Source organism: Pinus tabuliformis, chromosome J (assembly GCF_031772625.1).
Source record: "Pinus tabuliformis cultivar Carrire ecotype Pingquan chromosome J, CPIR1, whole genome shotgun sequence".
Taxonomy (NCBI): Eukaryota; Viridiplantae; Streptophyta; class Pinopsida; order Pinales; family Pinaceae; genus Pinus; species Pinus tabuliformis.
The window spans coordinates 457561014-457579706 of record NC_142295.1 but is presented as its reverse complement, the minus strand read 5'-3'; the positions used below and the strand labels follow the sequence as shown (position 1 = coordinate 457579706).

Here is an 18693-nt window from a genome sequence, read left to right as displayed (position 1 = left end):
ACAATTTTAACCACTGGCGAAAAAATCTCATGAAAGTCAATACCGGCTTTCTGAGAAAACCCTTTTGCAACCAGCCGCGCTTTGTACCTGTCTTCCGTATCATTCACACCCCGTTTCAGCTTGAAGACCCATTTACACCCCACAGTTTTCCTGCCTTTCGGAAGCTCAACCAGATCCCATGTGCCATTTTTACTCAAGGCCATCATTTCGTCCTTCATGGCTGCTTTCCACTTATCACTCTTCGAACCTTCTATTACTTCCTGATAGCACAGAGGTTCATTGTCATTAGCAGTAAATGCAACAGAAGTGACATAATCATCATACCTTCTCGGTGGCCGTTTGATTCTTGTCAACCTCCTTAAGAATGTTTCTCGCACTTCCTCGATTGGCTGACTACCATCTGTAGGAACTTCTTGATGATCAGAATCTGAGACCTGTTCATGATCTATACCTGAACCCTGTTCATGTTCTGATTCTGAAACCTGTTCATGACTAGTATCTGAACTATGGTCATCATGACTATCATTAGAAATGCTATCAAACTGAATGTGTTGAAAGTCAGATACATCATCCTGTTTCAATCTACTATCTACATCTAACTGTACAAGAGAGGATTCATTAAACTTTACATCTCTGTTGATGATGATTTTGTGGGTAGTAGGATCCCACAATCTATATCCCTTTGTTCCAACACCATACCCAACAAAGATATACCTTTTAGACTTTGGATCTAATTTAGTTCGCTGATGTTTAGGCACTAGAGCATATGCATCACAACCAAACACTCTGAGTTTAGAATAGTCACAAGGGTGTCCTTTCCATACCTCTTGCGGAATCTTGCAGCCTATCGCCGTTGATGGAGATCGGTTTATCACATAACAAGTTGTTGCCACCGCTTCCGTCCACAACTCCTTTTGCAACCCGGCATTACTCAGCATACTCCTTGCTCTCTCTAGAAGAGTCCTGTTCATGCGTTCAACAACTCCATTCTGCTGAGGAGTATAAACCGTGGTCTTATGTCTCTCGATCCCTGCATCCTTGCAATAGCTGTCAAACTCCTTGGAAGTAAACTCACCACCATTGTCAGTTCTTAAACATTTTATTGTTCTACCAGTGTTGTTTTCTACCAATGCTCTAAACTGCTTGAAAACTGAAAAAACATCAGACTTCCTTTTCAACATGTAGACCCACACTTTCCTAGAAAAGTCATCAATGAATGATACAAAATAAGACGAACCACCATATGAGGTTGTAGGGGCTGGTCCCCAAACATCTGAATGGATATAATCAAGTATGCCTTTACTAGTATGTTTGCCTGTTTTAAACTTTTGTTTACTTTGTTTTCCAAACAGACAATGCTTACAGAAATCTAACTTTCCAGACTTTAGATTTGGAAGTAACTTTCGATCAGCCAAAATTTTTAATCCTCTTTCACTCATATGCCCCAATCTTTGATGCCATAAGTGAATGGAACTACTGTCATGTTCAGACACAGTAGACACAAAATCTGACCCTGTACCTCCTTCTAACTGAAATAGATTTCCTACTTTCTTAGCTTTCATAACTAGTAAAATGCCTTTGTAAATTTTCATTACTCCACCTTGAATTACAGTTTTATACCCATTTGAATCAAGTGCTCCTAATGAAATCAATTTTTTTCTTAAATCTGGTACATGCCTCACATCAGTTAATATTCTAGTTGTCCCATCAAACATTTGTAGTTGTATGCTCCCAATCCCCACAATATTACATGTTACATCATTACCCATGTACACAACTCCATCATTAATTGATTTATATTCCTTAAACCATTCTTTATGGATACACATGTGGTTTGATGCACCGGAATCTAACAACCAATGTTGACCATGATTTGACACATTAACTGACAATACTTCATCACTCATACTTGAACCTGATGCCGAACTTGTATCTGTCGTATTTGCCTCCTCCTTCTCTGCCGAAGAATCTGCTTTTGAAGTTTGCTGATGTCGCTTCCAGCAGTCCTTCTTTAAATGCCCTGATTTGCCACAAAACCAACACTTTAGCTTACTCTTCTTCCCTTTCGACTTTGAACGTGAGTCGCTCGGCCTCCTGGGGCGTCTTTCTTTCGAACGACCTCTAACCATCATAGCTTCTGATGTAGAGGTTTCGGAATGCGACCTTCTCCTTGTTTCTTCCAATAATAAGGATGCAACTACATCATCAAACTCAATAGTTTCTGATGAACTAAGACTTATAGAAGTAACAAAATGATCCCATGATTCGGGCAACGAGCACAATAAAGTAATAGCTTTATCCTCGGATTGAATTTTTACTTCTATACTTTGTAATTGCACAAGAAGAGTATTAAAAGCATTTAAATGATCAGCAATCGATGTACCTTCCTTCATTCGCAAACTGTACAACTGTCGCTTCAGGAGAATCCTATTGGTTAAGGATTTGGTCATGTACAGTTTCTCCAGTTTCATCCACAAACCAGCAGCTGTTGTCTCCGACATGATATTAAACAGGACATCATCAGCTAGACACAGTCGAATAGCACTTATCGCTCTTTCATCCATCTCGGCCCACTCATTATCTGTGATGTTGTAAGGCTGTTTGGATTTTCCCAACAACGCCTTTGCCACACCATGTTGGACAAGCAAATCGTACATTTTCACCTTCCAGATCTCGAAATTATTCTTGCCATTAAACTTCTCAATTTCAAACCGGGCACTTTGAGTTTTCGCCATTTTGTATCAACAAAAAAACACAATAATCTCCAAAAAACCAACTTTAAATACCAGCAATTAACAAAACAAACCGCCTATGCCTTTCTGCCTTTGCCTTAAAAAAATTCTGCCCTTTGTACTTCACAGAAAAATTTCTGCCATATGCACTTATATGCCTTTGCTTTTAGCTAAATTATGAGCAACCGTTGCTGTAAAATAAATCTATCCTATTTTAAATTTAAATTCAGTTGATACATAAATTTTGAAGGACGAAGAATTTCACATGGCCCTCTTTAATCTAATAAGCAATTCGGCCTGCCACAATTACATGCTACCATGAATACGTCAACCCGTCAGGCAGAACTCAACCCCTAAGCAATTAATACGGTCTCTACAGAATGAGGAACTTGGGCTTCTAATATCAATGCAGCTCAAGGTATAAAACTCAACTTCTTGAATAATTTATGCCTCCAGGAAATGGAAAAGCCTTCTGGGGTGTAGGCGACAATTAGGCGGAAATAATTTGAAACGTTGTCGAACCAGGAAGTTATTATTTCAGCGTGCCAACAAATGACATTCGGGCAATTAAATTAAGCCGACGGATCTGTTCTACCGCCACTCTTTGAATTGATAGAGACTACAACCGGAGCCTCCTGTCTGCGTGCTGGTATGTTGAGCTAATACAGCAATGTACACAACAAACCTCCACGCCACAACGAACCAAATCTCAACAAAATCCTCGGCCAAGCAAGTCCCGACAGATCAATTATTGTCAACAATACATGTAATTATCGCACCGTTGTGAAACCATAGTTTTTACTTCACAAATTATAAGCTGCGGGGCTCTTCAGTTATTAAATATATTTATAATCAGAACTAATATTTAACATAGAACTCAAGTTCCCAATCCATAAAACAACGTTTGAAGCAAACTGTGGTAGGAAGCGTTGACATAGTAGAAAAACAGGGGGCGTACACAAATGGGAGCATATTAAAAAAAAACAAGCTGGAATACCTTCAACGTTGTCACATATGTCCTCCCATGCAGCAATCCCCTCCAGCAGCGATCCGCTGAACTCTTTATTGCGTTCAACGCACCAGGCACAACGCCAATAACCAAAACCACGCACAGCAATCCACGCATTCACACGCAGGCTCAGCGCTCCAGCAACACCTGCGCTCCAGCACGCTGCCTGATCCACGCATCAACTGCGCTCCACCTCCAACATTGCTCTGATACCAGTTGTTAGAGATCAGATGCACAACTAATTAAACAAAATACACAGCAGATAAATCAAGCACATAAAGACACAGGAATTAACGTGGTTCACCCAACCAATCTGGGCTACATCCACACAACATAGGCATCGACAATCTTATTAATCAAACAGGAGATTACATAATTCAATTCTCACAAACTCTCACCCTCATTCCAAACAATCCGAATGGTTGCCTGTTTTATAGCAAAGGGAATCTAACAACTTCATTAACTCACTTTCATCAAATATAGGAGGCATTAATCATCTCCCAACAACCTAGAGCTAATCTAGGAACTGATTCCTATTGTTGTCATCCACTGAGATTTTTCCTATCTTATGAAAAACAAAAAATCTCAACACTCGCTTCATGTCTTCATCAAAGAATCTTGTGAAGGAGGAAGATTCTGAAAACTTACTTGTAGAAGTTGTCATTATCAAAATGAACAAAAGAACTTCAACAAAATTCACAAAGCTTTCAAAGAACTAATGTCTTAGAGTCAAACTCTTATTCAAGCAACCTTTTGCAAACAAACCCTCTTGTGCTTCAAAGGTTGCCTTGAGGTCCTTTGGGTAAGGAGAATGCCTTCTGCCCTTCTTCCTTCATAAACTCAAGCAACGTTTAGTTTACAAACAGTCAAATCCTTTGTACTATTTAAACACCTTTCAAGTCAAACAAGCAACCTACTGCTCTGTCAATCAAGCAACCTACTTTGATACCATTTGATCTGAAATGGGGGTTTGATAACTTGTTATCCTTACAAGAACCTCCCACTCAGTTAAACAAATAAATGATCTAGCTTATATATGACATTTTCGGAATTAAATACTTGAAACATGTGTATGTTTTATTTTAAATGTTTAATTCCTTTAAGTCCATTTGTTTGTACTGATATTAAACACATATAACAGCCATATAATGTAGCAAATAAAAAACCACACATAACAACAAATTTAATCTAGGAGTTCACCTAAATATCGTGGGCTATGTCTCCTTGAGCTTTTGTCATCTTGGCTTGGCTCTTTGGGATTATGACAAAGTTTATTTTACAAGTTCCACACTTAACTCCAAAGGTTACTGAACTAAACCAATGGGCTTAGAATACCATCTATATCCTTGTCATGGTTGTCATCACTCTGCAAACAGATCTAAGCTCACTTAGATTTGATTCCTTCAATCAGTGCTCTTAGCTACCCTGAGCTTCTTGATGGCACAAACTCCTTCAGAATTACTTAACTGTCAGTGAAACCTCATCTACTGTCTCTAGCACATATCAGACACCGAAAATAGACTGATCATTAAAATGAGCACTCAATCCCCAAACTAGACCTTCCTCCACCGCTGGCACTAGGCTGCCTGAAACTTCCTTGTGGCATCTCGGCCTTTAGAAGTCTTCAAATTCTTCTGAAAATCCATGCAATGGATCCAAAAGGCTTATTACAATCAGGTATGACTGTTGGTTCGCTGAGAACGAGTACTGGTAGCTCCTACAATTGCCTCCAATTCCTGGTGGCCCTAAGCTCCGAAATCTCCCTCGATGAAAATATCTATGAAGATGACTTCTTCAACGTCTCTGGACTGTTCGATTGGCTTTAGAAGGCTCCAATTAGCCTATCTAGCCTCTTGTTTCACTCTCCCTGGTTGAAAACTGCTCCTGGAGTGCATTTAGGAAATATCCCCTAGGGATACTCCACCAAATTCAGTTAACCGCACTTAGCTCCAGTTAAATTTAGCATAACCGCCTTTTTCTCCGCTCCGCCAAGCTGAACCATCGGACGTAGTCGTGACCACAACTGTTGGGCATGCATATGAGGTGGTTAATCCCCGAAGATTAGGGAAATTCCCCGTAGAACTGGCGGTTAGTTAACATGCAACCGCGTGTACATTGTTTGCAACCGACGGTTACGTTGCAGGACATGTGAACAGTTTCATGGGGCCGCTGGTAGGTAAGAGCGCTGGCAATCCTAACCCAAAAACCTCAACTTTTTATAGCAAAAATATACCACGCAACCATTGTATGTTAAGAAACACCGTCGGGCGGAGTTCGTAGAGCGCTGTCCTGTCTTGCCGGAGGTCGCGGGTTTGATTCTGTTAGACCCATACAAAATTTTACATAACCATTCCAGGGCCACGTGGTGGCCTCCAGGCTTGCCACGTGTCGGCACCTGATTGGTCCCCAAAAGGGAATATTCTAGGGAATATTCCAGGGATTTTTTTTAATATTTCCAAAAACCAAATTAGTCTTGGTCAAATGTCCATAGATTGCAGTTTACTGGAATTTTCAAATCACGATAACTCCTTCATACGGTGTCGGTTTTTTGAACCGTTCACTATGGCGGAATCAAGGAGACGAGATCTATCCGGTCGCTTAAGTTCGACACTCTTTCGAACACTTTGAAATTTGAGCTATCACTTATGTCATCGATCAATATCTCATCATTATTGTTCCCATTCTTTGTGATAAATGAAAATATTATCAAATCTCAAGTTCAAGTGAATAGTATGGTAAGATGGTGGTTAGAATACAAATTGATTTCAAGGCGTGACATAATCAAGTTATGATGTAGTTGCTAATGAGTGACCTAGCTTATCATATTCCCCATGTAGTATTAAGTGCGGGTGGATATTTATCATAGACAATATAATTATTAAATTTAATAAATATATACATTAACATTTGTTGTTTCCAGAATCTTATACAAGGACAAGGAATATAATGAGTTATTTGATTTAATTTAAGATTTAATTTATATGTTTACAAATTTGTAAGAAATTTATGGTAAAATAAATTTCTAAATCACTATACATTTATCTCACATAAATTGCAATAAGAATATTGATTAAAAATAATATTTTTTTCTTAAATTCAAATTAATAATAAAGATTCATAATATCCTAAATGTTTTTTTAAATAAATTATATTTCCAATTTTCATAATAAATATAATTAAGTGTAGAAATTTTGATTTTTGAATACTATTTTCATATATTATTAATCCTTTCCTCGCCGGGGACTATAACATTCACTTTGTGGTCAAAGTGCATTGACATTGCATTACTTTGCTTTTTTTTTACAATTTTAACCAAAGTTTCAGGAAAATACATAATATTTCTATTTCCCATAATTCAAAAATGATTTTCTAATCTCATGGAAATCTTATTTCTAATTTTCGATTGGCTCAATGACTTTTGATGGGAGATAATTCCCCTAGTGGAGAGCATTTTATTTTTGATATTTGTCATTTCCTCATAGTTCATTTAAAAATAAAAATAAAAAACAAATTTTGTGAGTGGTCATTCTATTGGTGACTGCTCTAACATTGACACTTTTATGGTACTTCCTTGCCCAACGATGTCAGAACCAACATGGTTCTAGGTCCTCAACATAGACAGGGGGGGAGGGGGTATTGAAAATTGTTATGGTACTTCTCTATGTAACGATGTCAAAACTAATGCAGTTGCAGGTTCTTTATGTCGGCAAGGGGTGGGGGGCTGAACAAATCTCCAATTAATATTTCCTTAGGAAAAACTTTCATTGTGCAGAGAAAGCATCCTCCACATGTTTCAATTTCTGAAAGAATATTGAAATAAAATATATTTTAAGATTACATTACTGAACTAAGGTTTAATCTAAGACCAAGTCGAGTTCCTGCTCCTATATACTTCATTGATTCAAAATGCTAGGCCCATAACGTCATTCTAATTCTCATGTTCGTCAATTAATTATGTTTCGCTAATATAATCGGGTGAAAATTTCTTGAGACAATGAACTTGATTTCTTTGAATGAATACTTCCATCAAATTATTTGAAATGAAGTGTCACATATGAATATTTATGTGTATGTAGAGGCGAAGAATTTTTCACAAAGCAAGCTTGATTCCTTTCAACGAACATTTATGTCAAAAAATATTATGTCAACAAATTTGTTAATATCTGAGCTTTTAAACAAAGATGTGAATGGTTGTACTTGGAAATTTCCCAAATTCTATGGCATATAGTGTATTATTACCTTGGTTGAGATTTTGGATTTTGGATTTTCTTGTAAGTTGAGCAAATCCTTAAAGTGATCACATTGGTATAAAGCGGAGTTGGTCCCCCAGTGATAACTAAAGCAAGAGGGTTGGTGAAATCCATCCATGCTAAAAAGAGGTTATTTGAATCTACATTGTATGACCATGTTTCAAGCATTGGAGCCTCCCTTTCATCCCTTTTTGATATGGGTTCATCGATATTGTAAAAATGACTTTTTTTATAGGCGTATATTGTGTGTGTGCACTGTAGAAGCCCATGTGCAAATGTGTTCTCCCTCGTTTCTGCACTCCAAACATGGGATTTCTCAGTAATATGGACACTCCTTTCAGTGGTCGACCATAACTTTAATTGTTTGTAATTTGAAAAACCTCTAAATATGATGATTATTGGCGAATTAGCACACTATAGGATGCTTAGGATTGGTTTAGGTAGTGATTGCTTAGGTGATGTTAGTTGGTAGTTCACGTAGCTATAGGAGCTTGACTAAGGTATCAATTTAGGTAATCATATACTATTGATGGGATGAAGATTACTGGGTTTAACCAAATGGGAAAGCGTGTGATTTCAAGAATCTAGTATAGAAATATGATATCACATGAAAATCAAATGGAGGCTCAAGCTTACATAATGTATCAAAAACTGCTCAATGGCTATTACAAAGAATCTGAGATCGTTCCTATAACCACCCCATCCCACATTTACCCACTTTCACACTATCCAGGTAAACATGAGCTGAGAGTTACTATGACATGACCAAACATCCAAGTTCCAGTTATGGAAGTGGGGTCTACTAACTGGAAACTTACTGAAACCTCGCAGGGACATAAGATCACCTAAGTGTCAGACCACAACCCTTGGTGCTCAAATCTTGAGCTGTAACTTCTTTTTAAGTGATCCCATAACACAAATACATGCATAAGCCATTGTGAGTGCGGCTGGAAGGCTCCAATGACATGCAAATACCTCCTTCCATGTGGTTTCACTCGAATTTTTCCAGTTCCATCCATGAAGCAGCAAAATCAATGCCACATTTTCAGGGCTAGCCTATAGGACACTACCCAGAACATCCTAGAACTTTCTAGAATCAATTTTAAAGTGATGAAAAGTATCCATGATAAGTAATAGAGATTGATATTCCTTAGAAGTTTCCAAACACATAAGAATTTTTGGTCAAACACATGGTAAACATAGTAACTATAGGTCATGAATGTATATTTGTTCATTGTCTCCTTAACTTCATCAAAGAGTCATCAAGAAGGGCCAATGCCCTCTCAAACTAGCTACAACAACACTAGTTAGCCCATGCATTCACATATTACCAAATCATGAACAAGATCAATAAAAAGAAAAAATCATTTAACCAAGCCTATAACCAACATATAACTAGAATGGATCCATGATAAACCAACCATAAAATCAACGTAATAATCAATACATGTGCTCATTAATCACAATAAGGAAATAACTCATATTAACATATGAAAATGCCAACCAAGTCAGCGACTTCCAAGTAACACCCAACCATAGAATGGGCTGATCCAAATTTCTCTTTCAGCCAATCACCCCCATGCCATATTCCAAGCATGAATGTGGGATCTCACAGGATAAATCAAAATAGAACCAGTGAGAGCTTCCAGACGCTAAACCACCTCAACCCTCAACCATAATGATTTCACCTAAACTGGTCTAGAAATCACTAACACCAAAAAAGCTTGGATGTCTCCAACTTTCTTCACCATACACAAAGGAATTTTCCTATCTCCACCCATTCGTCAAGAGCTATAGAAGAAATCACATCTCCACCCTTGACCCTTGGGAATCCTGAGACCACCTTACCAGGATCCAAATTCTACCAACCATCCAAAGCTTAAACCAAACAACGAACCCATAACACCATGGATATCCAGGAAATGGTAAGGAAAGGATGAAAACCACTGTTAATCCAGGAAAATACCATGCCATTGATAACAAAGAAACCAAATAACCCAATGCATACACCATGCATTCAAATCTCAATAATGAAATCACACATGCAACCTGTTACTTGCAACGTCCTTTTGTTGTAGCTTCTTTTCCAAACTTTTCCTTGTGCTCCTTTGCTCTCTTATGCTTGCTTTCTTATGTCCAAGTGCTTCCTCTCTCTTCCATTAGATCTCTCTTTCTGAAAATGATCAAAGCTATAATTGACAAAGGATGTGAACTGTTTCTCTTATGCCTTTTTATCCTTGATGTCTAGTCTCTTCCTTTCCTTCTTCCTTTTTTTTTTTCATTTTCCTGTAATTTCTCTCTAATTTCCCTTGCATGCATATTTGTGTCTCTTCATCTCCCTTTTCTCCTATTTTCCTTTATTTCTCATATTAAATTTTGATTTATTTCCTCTTTCCTTTGCCAATTTCCATAGCCATTAATAAACCACAAGTGATGCTCACTACATTGTTTTCCCCTCCATTTAGCTCAGAATATGTGTCTCGTGACCTTGGTTTTATTTTATTTACATGGAAAATCAACCCAAGGTTGTTACAATCCCTAGCTGCAAATTACAAATAATATTTGAACATGCGAACAATGGTACCATGTGTTCTTCCTTTGTACGACTATTATAGAGATAAGCTTGCAGCGAGTGGATGCTTGATGCATTGAGCGTAAGAAATTAGGCTTGGAAATATGTGCAAAGAAACTCTAAAGCTTTCATAGTCGATAATTGTGTTGATGAGGGAAAGAATGAGCCTCCACAACCATATCCAAAAACCATGAACGGTGGGGAAAATACAGGAGGTGATAAAGGGCATGAAGGCAGCCATGTGCACCTGCAAATCCATTGTTAGTGCCCTCCACCATGCAGGTGAAGACACTAAAGGGGTTTCCCTGTTCAATTTCATGAAGCAATATAGTGTGAAATAATAAGATCTACTCTTAGTTCAATTAGTATATAAAACCATGTATTTTGATTAGTTACCAATTACCTAGTCCCAAATTGAATTGGTAAGCAGGATAGTGAAGAAAAACAAAATTAGACTTTCCAATATATGATAAAAATATTCTTTCTTTGCTTGATTTGGGTGTTCTCAAGTTCCTTGAAGTTTGTACATTTACCTTGGGTGCACTTATTGATCCTATGTTGGGAAAACCTATCAAAGGAGATTTCAAATATTTTGGATAAATTTTAATAGATGAAATTTACTTGTGAGGGAACGAAATACAGAGGTGCAAGGTGCAAAAAAAATTCATTGTGCATAATGCAGAGGAACTTTGCACAATGAACTTACACCGCAGTCAAAATTTTGAATTTTTTATAATAAAAATATCTTGAGGATTTTAATGCAAAGGTGTGGAAAAAATTCATTGTAGGGAGTGTGGAGGACCCCGCAGTCCAGTCAGCACAATAAACTTACTTCGCACTCCAAAAAAAATGAATGTTTTATAATATTTATAAAAATTAAACATTATCCAGAAGTACGAAGGTGTTGTAATGCGGAGGTTTGTGTTCTTTGTTCCGTACACACATCCTCTCGCACTCCTTGCCTCGTTATTATCATTTCATTAGTTACTTACATGTAAATGCATGGATTGACTTTAATGGTGACTGAGTTGTTGGCATCTACTACAATCACAATCACATTTCCTGCACTAGAGACGTTCCATAATATTGTTCTTCCAATTACAGTAGGAGGGTTCCGTAATAAACAGTTACACTGTTGCATGAAGAGAAGTAAGAACTAGTAATCGTCTAAAATTCGCCATTGAAATTCATCTCATTAGAAATGGGTTTACTTTCCTCGATTAAGAGTATTATGTTAATGGTGGTGTTGTACACGCAGTTGAAGATTGCAATCCTCGATTAAGACCCTCCTCTATTAGTAACTATTATAATTTCATTATGTTATTCCCTTACTCGGATTTCAATATCAAAAATTAATAGAAGTTCTTGCACCTCACAACAATTACAAAATATCCTATATTGTCCTAACTTGCTTCAATCTCCATCCAACCAACAAACCAAATTGAAAGTATTGTAGGAACTAGCAGCTAAAATTGAACCAACAAATACCATGCACGATCAGTAACCCAGGCTGGAGGAACTTAGAGGTGATTCAAAAAGAAACCAATTTGTCGAGTGGCGGAATAATCGAGAGTAGCACTAAAGCATTACATTAACATATAGTTTTTGTATGTACATAAATAAAAAACATATATAACTTCATAATAAATATTTCATTAGTTCAATAATAACCATAGAAGATTATTACACCTCCTCTTTAAAAAACATAATCGCTAAAATTTACTTCGTCGAGTTCCTGCCTCTATATACTTTGTTGATTGAAAATATTGGGCCCATAACGTCGTTCTGATTATGATGGTCGCCCATTAATTATGTTTTGCTAATTCCATGGAGAAACAAATTCTCGAGACAGTGAGCTTGATTGCTTCAAATGAATACTTCCATCAAATTAGTTGAAATGTGGTGTCTGATAGGAATATTTACAGGTATCTAGAGGCAAAGAATTTTGACCAAGCGAGCTTGATTACTTTCAATGAACAATTTCGTCAAAAAAATACTATGTCAATAATTTTATTTATGATAGAGATTTTAAACAAAGATGCAAATGGTTATACTTGGAAATTTCCCAAATTTTGTGCCTATAGTGATTTCTAAGCAATTATGGCTAACCATGAGAACATAGATACTTAATATTATTATTATTATTATTTGTTATAAGTATTATATCTATTGCGTAGTAGTTAATATCTATTGTAAGATCAAATTGTTCATTGGACAGTAAGAAAGGTAAGAGATTACTTGCTTTGCTTTAAAATTTTATTTATGTACTTGAAAAGATTTAATAGAAACATTATTAAATCACTATAATTTTGTTCAATTATAAATTTAGGACAGAAAGTATTGAAGCAAATATTTTGAAGTTGTGATGTAATGTGGGTGTACCTAATACATTTTAAGAGAAAGCATTTTTCAACTTCAACCTCTTAGTATTACGAAGATGACAAATTCTTTTGAGGAATTATCCAATGCCGTCTTTCACTATGGAGCTTGTGAGAGTTTGCATTTATCTTAAAAATGTTGGTTTTCAAAATAAAGAATAATTTTGATACTCTAAATTAGTATTAATCACTTCCTTATAGTATCTTAATTTAGTTTTATCTTCTAATTCTTTAATTGCGTCAAAATTTATCCTTAAATATAGATGTAATAATATTTTAGTGTTATTGTTATTAGTTAGAGTAGTCTTTTCCTTTATTCCAAGTGATTTAGTGAGGACTTGACATCTTTATGCTACCCCTAATTGAGTTACAAGTAGTTTTGGTTGAGTTTGAAACAATCTTAGGAAACTTCTTGTCTTCCATGTTGTTAATCTTATACTTATACATTAGGTTCCTGGTCATAACTATGTTCTCAATGAAGGAATGACTAAATTTTATGAGAGTATGTGATATGGCGAATTGCATTTAATTTTGAGATTATAGTGTTATAAAACACTCTTGAATTTGCTTTATCTTTCTCCACAATTCTCCTAAGACGAAGTCTAAAACTTCTCAACAATATAAGATAATAAGAGAAACAAGAGCCTCAAAAAAGAGTTTCTTCTTCTCCCATAGTGAAAGGTCCATTGATTTATAACTATTATCTAATCCATAATAAGTTTTGCATCCTAATTTTGAGATTATCATGTTATAAAACATTGTTGGATTTTCTTTATCTTTCTCCATGATTATATTGAGATGCAATCTCAAACTTCACAACTATGTAAGATAACAAGAGTGACAAGAGTCTCAAAAAAGAGTTTCTTCTTCTCCCATAATGATAGATCCATTGATTTTTCACCATTGTCTAATCCATAATAAACTTTTCACTCTATAACAACAAAAATAAGACTTATATAACTTACTTCTTACTGGAAACTCTCACACTTTTTAATATATATGTTAAAAAAAATAAATTAGAAAACAACATCTTTATTAGATATATCTCACTATTTTCAATGTTATATATATATATGTGTGTGTGTGTGTGTGTCCGCCTGGGGTAGCTCAAGTGGCAGTGGCCATGGAAATGAAGTCTCACCAGACCGAAAGTCTTAGGTTCAAATCTTGTTGCCCTGTAGTGGGGTGAATAATGGACATGTAAACACGAAAATTGGAGAGCCCTACCAAGCTTACAAAAAAAATGTTATATATATATATATATATATATATCGTAGGAACAAGTTAAGCCCTTTGAATTTTATGGTTTTCTTGATTAAAGGTGATGAGTCAGCCTGCATTCGCGGTTAACAACCAGAGATGATTGTCCTCACTACTGATTTGACAACTGAGTTATGATAAGTTTTCCCACCTATGTTGTAAAGGTAATGTGTCGTTTTATAATATATTAAAAAAAAAAAAAATGACAAATTTTCTCAAAAAAATTCATTTATGACTATGTTGTATCCTCTTACCGCAACATTAGTATATATTTGATTATTTTTTGCCTTTTTCCAAGGGCTTATAAGACTTGATTTTCATTTTTTAAAAATAAAGCCAAATACAATAGACATATTCCAATGTTTTCTGGGAAGTGTGTCTTTCATTAAAATTATTAGTGTAACCCCTTTTATTTTTAAACGTACATGACATTTGCTGTTATGAAACCAGCTCACAAAAAGATAGAAAAGGTAGATCAACGCCTTAGAAATAAGCCTCTTCGAGGGGGAAACCTACTTTACATTACACAAATGAACAATTCTTAGATAATACAAATGACAAGACCTCCTTTCTATATATAGGAGTCTAAGGGGTCATAATATAATTAGAGCTGACATAACAATAATAATGTAAGGGCACAAGGTGACCAAATGCCGAGAGAGGAGCGCTCTGCAACTAGGTTTTTCAACAGACTTTCGACGCCATTGAGTTCTGGATAAGCTCTGCAGCCTGTGAGGGTCTGACCTCCAGCGACTGACATAGTACTTCAGGCGAACCTTGGCGCACATGGACCCTCCCCAGGGGGGGCCTCAAAGCCCTCCCCTCTGACAGAAACGACGCCGTCAAGATCCTCGGATACCCTAATTTTTGGATCAATCCGCGCAGGCCAGGAAACTATACCGCGCCAGAAAAAACTAAAAGAAACATCAATAACGACTGACAAGATCGATGCAGTCCCAGAAGGAAAAAATCAGACAGAGGAACAAACCAAGGTCACCTCAAAAACCTGCAAGCCAATAGCAGAGGAAAGACCCAAGATAGAGCTGCCAAGTCAGAAAATCAATGAGAGAATACAGTACATGCCAGATCATGCACTCATAGGAAAGTTTATAGGAATGTGGCCAACAGAAAAAATGTTGCATGGATGGATCTCGGCAAAGTGGAAACCAAAGGGCGACATCACATTACAGTTAGGACCGAAGGGTTTTTTTACTGTCATATTTTTTTGCTTAGAAGACAAGTTCAGAATCTTAGATCAAGGTCCATACTTCTTTAACTCATCAGGACTGTACCTGAGAGAATGGATAGCAAGATTCAATCCGGACAAGGAAGACCTCACCTGGGCCCCTGTTTGGATCAGAATGTACTCTCTACCAGAGGAATACTGGGATGAAGGAATACTCAAGGATATCAGAAATGGGCTGGGGGAATACATAAAAGCAGCAGAAGAAACAAAGTTGAGAAGATACACTTCATATGCACGCATCTGTGTCTTCATGCGACTAGACAAAGCACTTCTGGATTCGGTAAGTCTCTCCCATGATGACTATGAATGGATTCAACCTCTAGATTATGAACATGTTCCGTTTCAATGTCGTAAATGTCATGCTCTGGGACATCTCTTTAGGGATTTCCCGCTAAATATCAAAGCCCCTATTTTTGACCCCTCTGATATGTCAGCCCATGAGGGCTTTACCAAAGTTCAAAACCGGAGACGAGCTCATAAAAAACCTGCTCCAAGTAGGAAGCTTCAGCAAGACTCTGCATCTTTTCCCTCCACAAGCAACAGTTTTAAGATTCTGACTCAAACCTCAGAAGATCCACCCCTAAGCTCAAAGCCAAGTTCATCACCGCTCTCCAAGCCTGATCTGAATACTCCCTCCAGCTCGGCCCCTGTAGCAACCATCTCTATGGACAAAAAGGCTGCACCCATGGATACCCAAACTGATAACACAGGGAAAACAAACGAAATGGAAGTTGATGGATCTGTGAAACATCTCATCATCTACGAAGAAAAAGATGATGAAAGAAGTCAACCGCAGATGATGGAGGAAGAACCTGAAAACTTTGACATGGAAGGACTGGACTTACTTGAACTCGAGCAAGCCTGCAAAAAGAAAAACTATGATCAAATCCCAGAGATGCAGCTCAATAAGCTGGAAGTAGTTCTCTCGAAGGTATATCAGCAGAAGCAACTAGGAATTCAACCAAGCAGTTCCTGGGATGGTAGCCTTCCCCCAAGAGACTTCAAAAAGAGGGGAAGAAGAACAGAACTCCAGAGAACCATTGAAGTAGGAAAAATCTTGGTGGACTCAGGAAGGTATGCAAAATTGACGAAGTACTACAAACCTTCCCTCAATAGTGAACCATGAAGCTCACCTCATGGAATTTACGGGGGCTCAATAGCCCAGGAAAACTCAGATCTTTAAAAAACATGATAAAATTGGAGAAACCGCAAATGTGTTTTCTTCAGGAAACTAAATGCAACAGCAGTACGCTAGGAAGCATCCTCTCCAGAGCTTGGCCAGGATGCCAATCAGTAGTGGTGGACGCAGAAGGAGCATCGGGGGGACTAGCCATAGTGTGGAACCCAAAAATGATCCTTCTCCATGACTTTCATGCCTCCCACAATATCATTCAAGCTAAATTTCACATCACAGGAACCAATATTCATGGCAACCTAACTAATGTTTACTTCCCTCAGGAAGCTGGAAACAAAATAGCCCTCCTCAACACAATAGAGGCTTTAAGCTTAAGCAGAACGCACCCTCTATGGATCATTGGTGGGGATTTCAATATGATCACCAAGCTTGAGGAAAAACGAGGAGGAAGAGCAAGGCTAGATCAGGAAAATGCCCACTTCAAAGATTTTATACAAAACAACTCTCTCATCGACATACAATTCTACAATGGCATGCACACATGGAGCAATCACAGAGCAGGGAGATATCAAATCGCCTCAAAGCTAGACAGATTTTTAATCTCAGACAATTCGGTTCATCTAGGAGGGGATAACTGCCATTCTACCCTACTCAAGATCTGACCATTGGCCCATTTCACTCCAATGGCAGAGGCCCGGTAACTTTATCAACCGACCCTTTCGCTTTGAAGAATGTTGGCTTTAAAACCCTGCATTCAAGGACTTCGTCAAATCAAAATGGAGTACTTTCTATCCACCGGAAGGATCCAAAATGTATCAGTTTCAACAGAAACTCAAATATCTAAAAGCCCAAATTAAGAAATGGAATCAAGAAATATTTGGAAATGTTTTCAAGGAGCAGCAAAATCTGAACAAGGAAATGGAGGAACTTCAGCAACAAATTATCACCAAGGGACATACCATATGGACCTTAGAACAGGAGCAACGCATAAATACTCAATTGGAAGAAAGGAGAAAGCAAGAGGAAATACTCTGGAGGCAAAAGTCCAGGATAAGATGGTTAAAAGAGGGGGAAAGGAATACCAAATTCTTCCATAGAACCACTGTCCAGCGACGAATGCACAATAACATCTCATTCATACAGAATCAGGAAGGGGCAAGATTGGAAAAGCATGAAGAAATAGAGGGGGAATTTCTACAACACTTCAAACAAGTGCACAGAGAGCCTGAGACAAACAGAAATCCAGCCATCGATAAAATTATAAGAAAAATCCCAAAAATCATTACAGATGAGCATAATGAGATTCTCCTACGTCCCACTCTCCCTCAGGAAGTGGATGCAGCAATGCACCAGCTCAAAGCAGGCAAAGCACCAGGACCAGATGGCTTTTCGACCACCTTCTATCACCAGTTCTGGGAAATATTAAAAGAGGAGGTCTGGCAAGTTGTAGAGGAATCCAGGGCTCTTCATTGGCTCTTACCCTCCCTCAACGCAACCTTCATTGCGATCATCCCAAAGGAGGAGAACTCTAATACACCGAACAAATTCCACCATATAGCACTGTGCAACGTCATCTACAAAGTTATATCAAAAGTAATAGCAAACAGACTAAAGCCTCTTTTGCCTTTGCTGATATCACCGGAACAGTCTGGCTATGTGGAAGGGAGGTAGATCCTCGATGGAATCATCCTCACGCATGAAGTCATTCATTCCCTCAAGCATCACAAACAGGCAAGTATGATTCTAAAGCTTGACCTCTCAAAAGCATTTGATAAAATAAGTTGGACCTACATGAAACAAATGTTAAATGCTTATGGTTTCTCGCCCACGTGGGTGCGGTGGATCATGAGTCTTATATCATCCACATTCTTCTCCATACTTGTGAATGGCATTCCCTCTAAACCTTTCAGTACTTCCAGAGGAATCCGGCAGGGCGATCCTCTTTCCCCCTTTCTGTTCGTTTTAATGGCTGAAGGATTAGGCAAGTATATCAAATCTGCGCACGTCTCCCATCAGCTCAAAGGGATTTCCATTCATGGCACCCCAGCCATAACCCATCAACAGTTTGTTGATGACAACATGCTATTTGGCTACCCTTCAGTTCAGGAAGC

At 37.7% G+C, this 18693-nt stretch overlaps 1 pseudogene; it reads left to right on the top strand.

Moving 5' to 3' along the window:
• LOC149227797 (dynamin-related protein 4C pseudogene) overlaps positions 1-16573 on the top strand; it is a 37373-nt pseudogene extending 20800 nt beyond the window's left edge.
• Positions 16574-18693: the final 2120 nt, after the last annotated feature.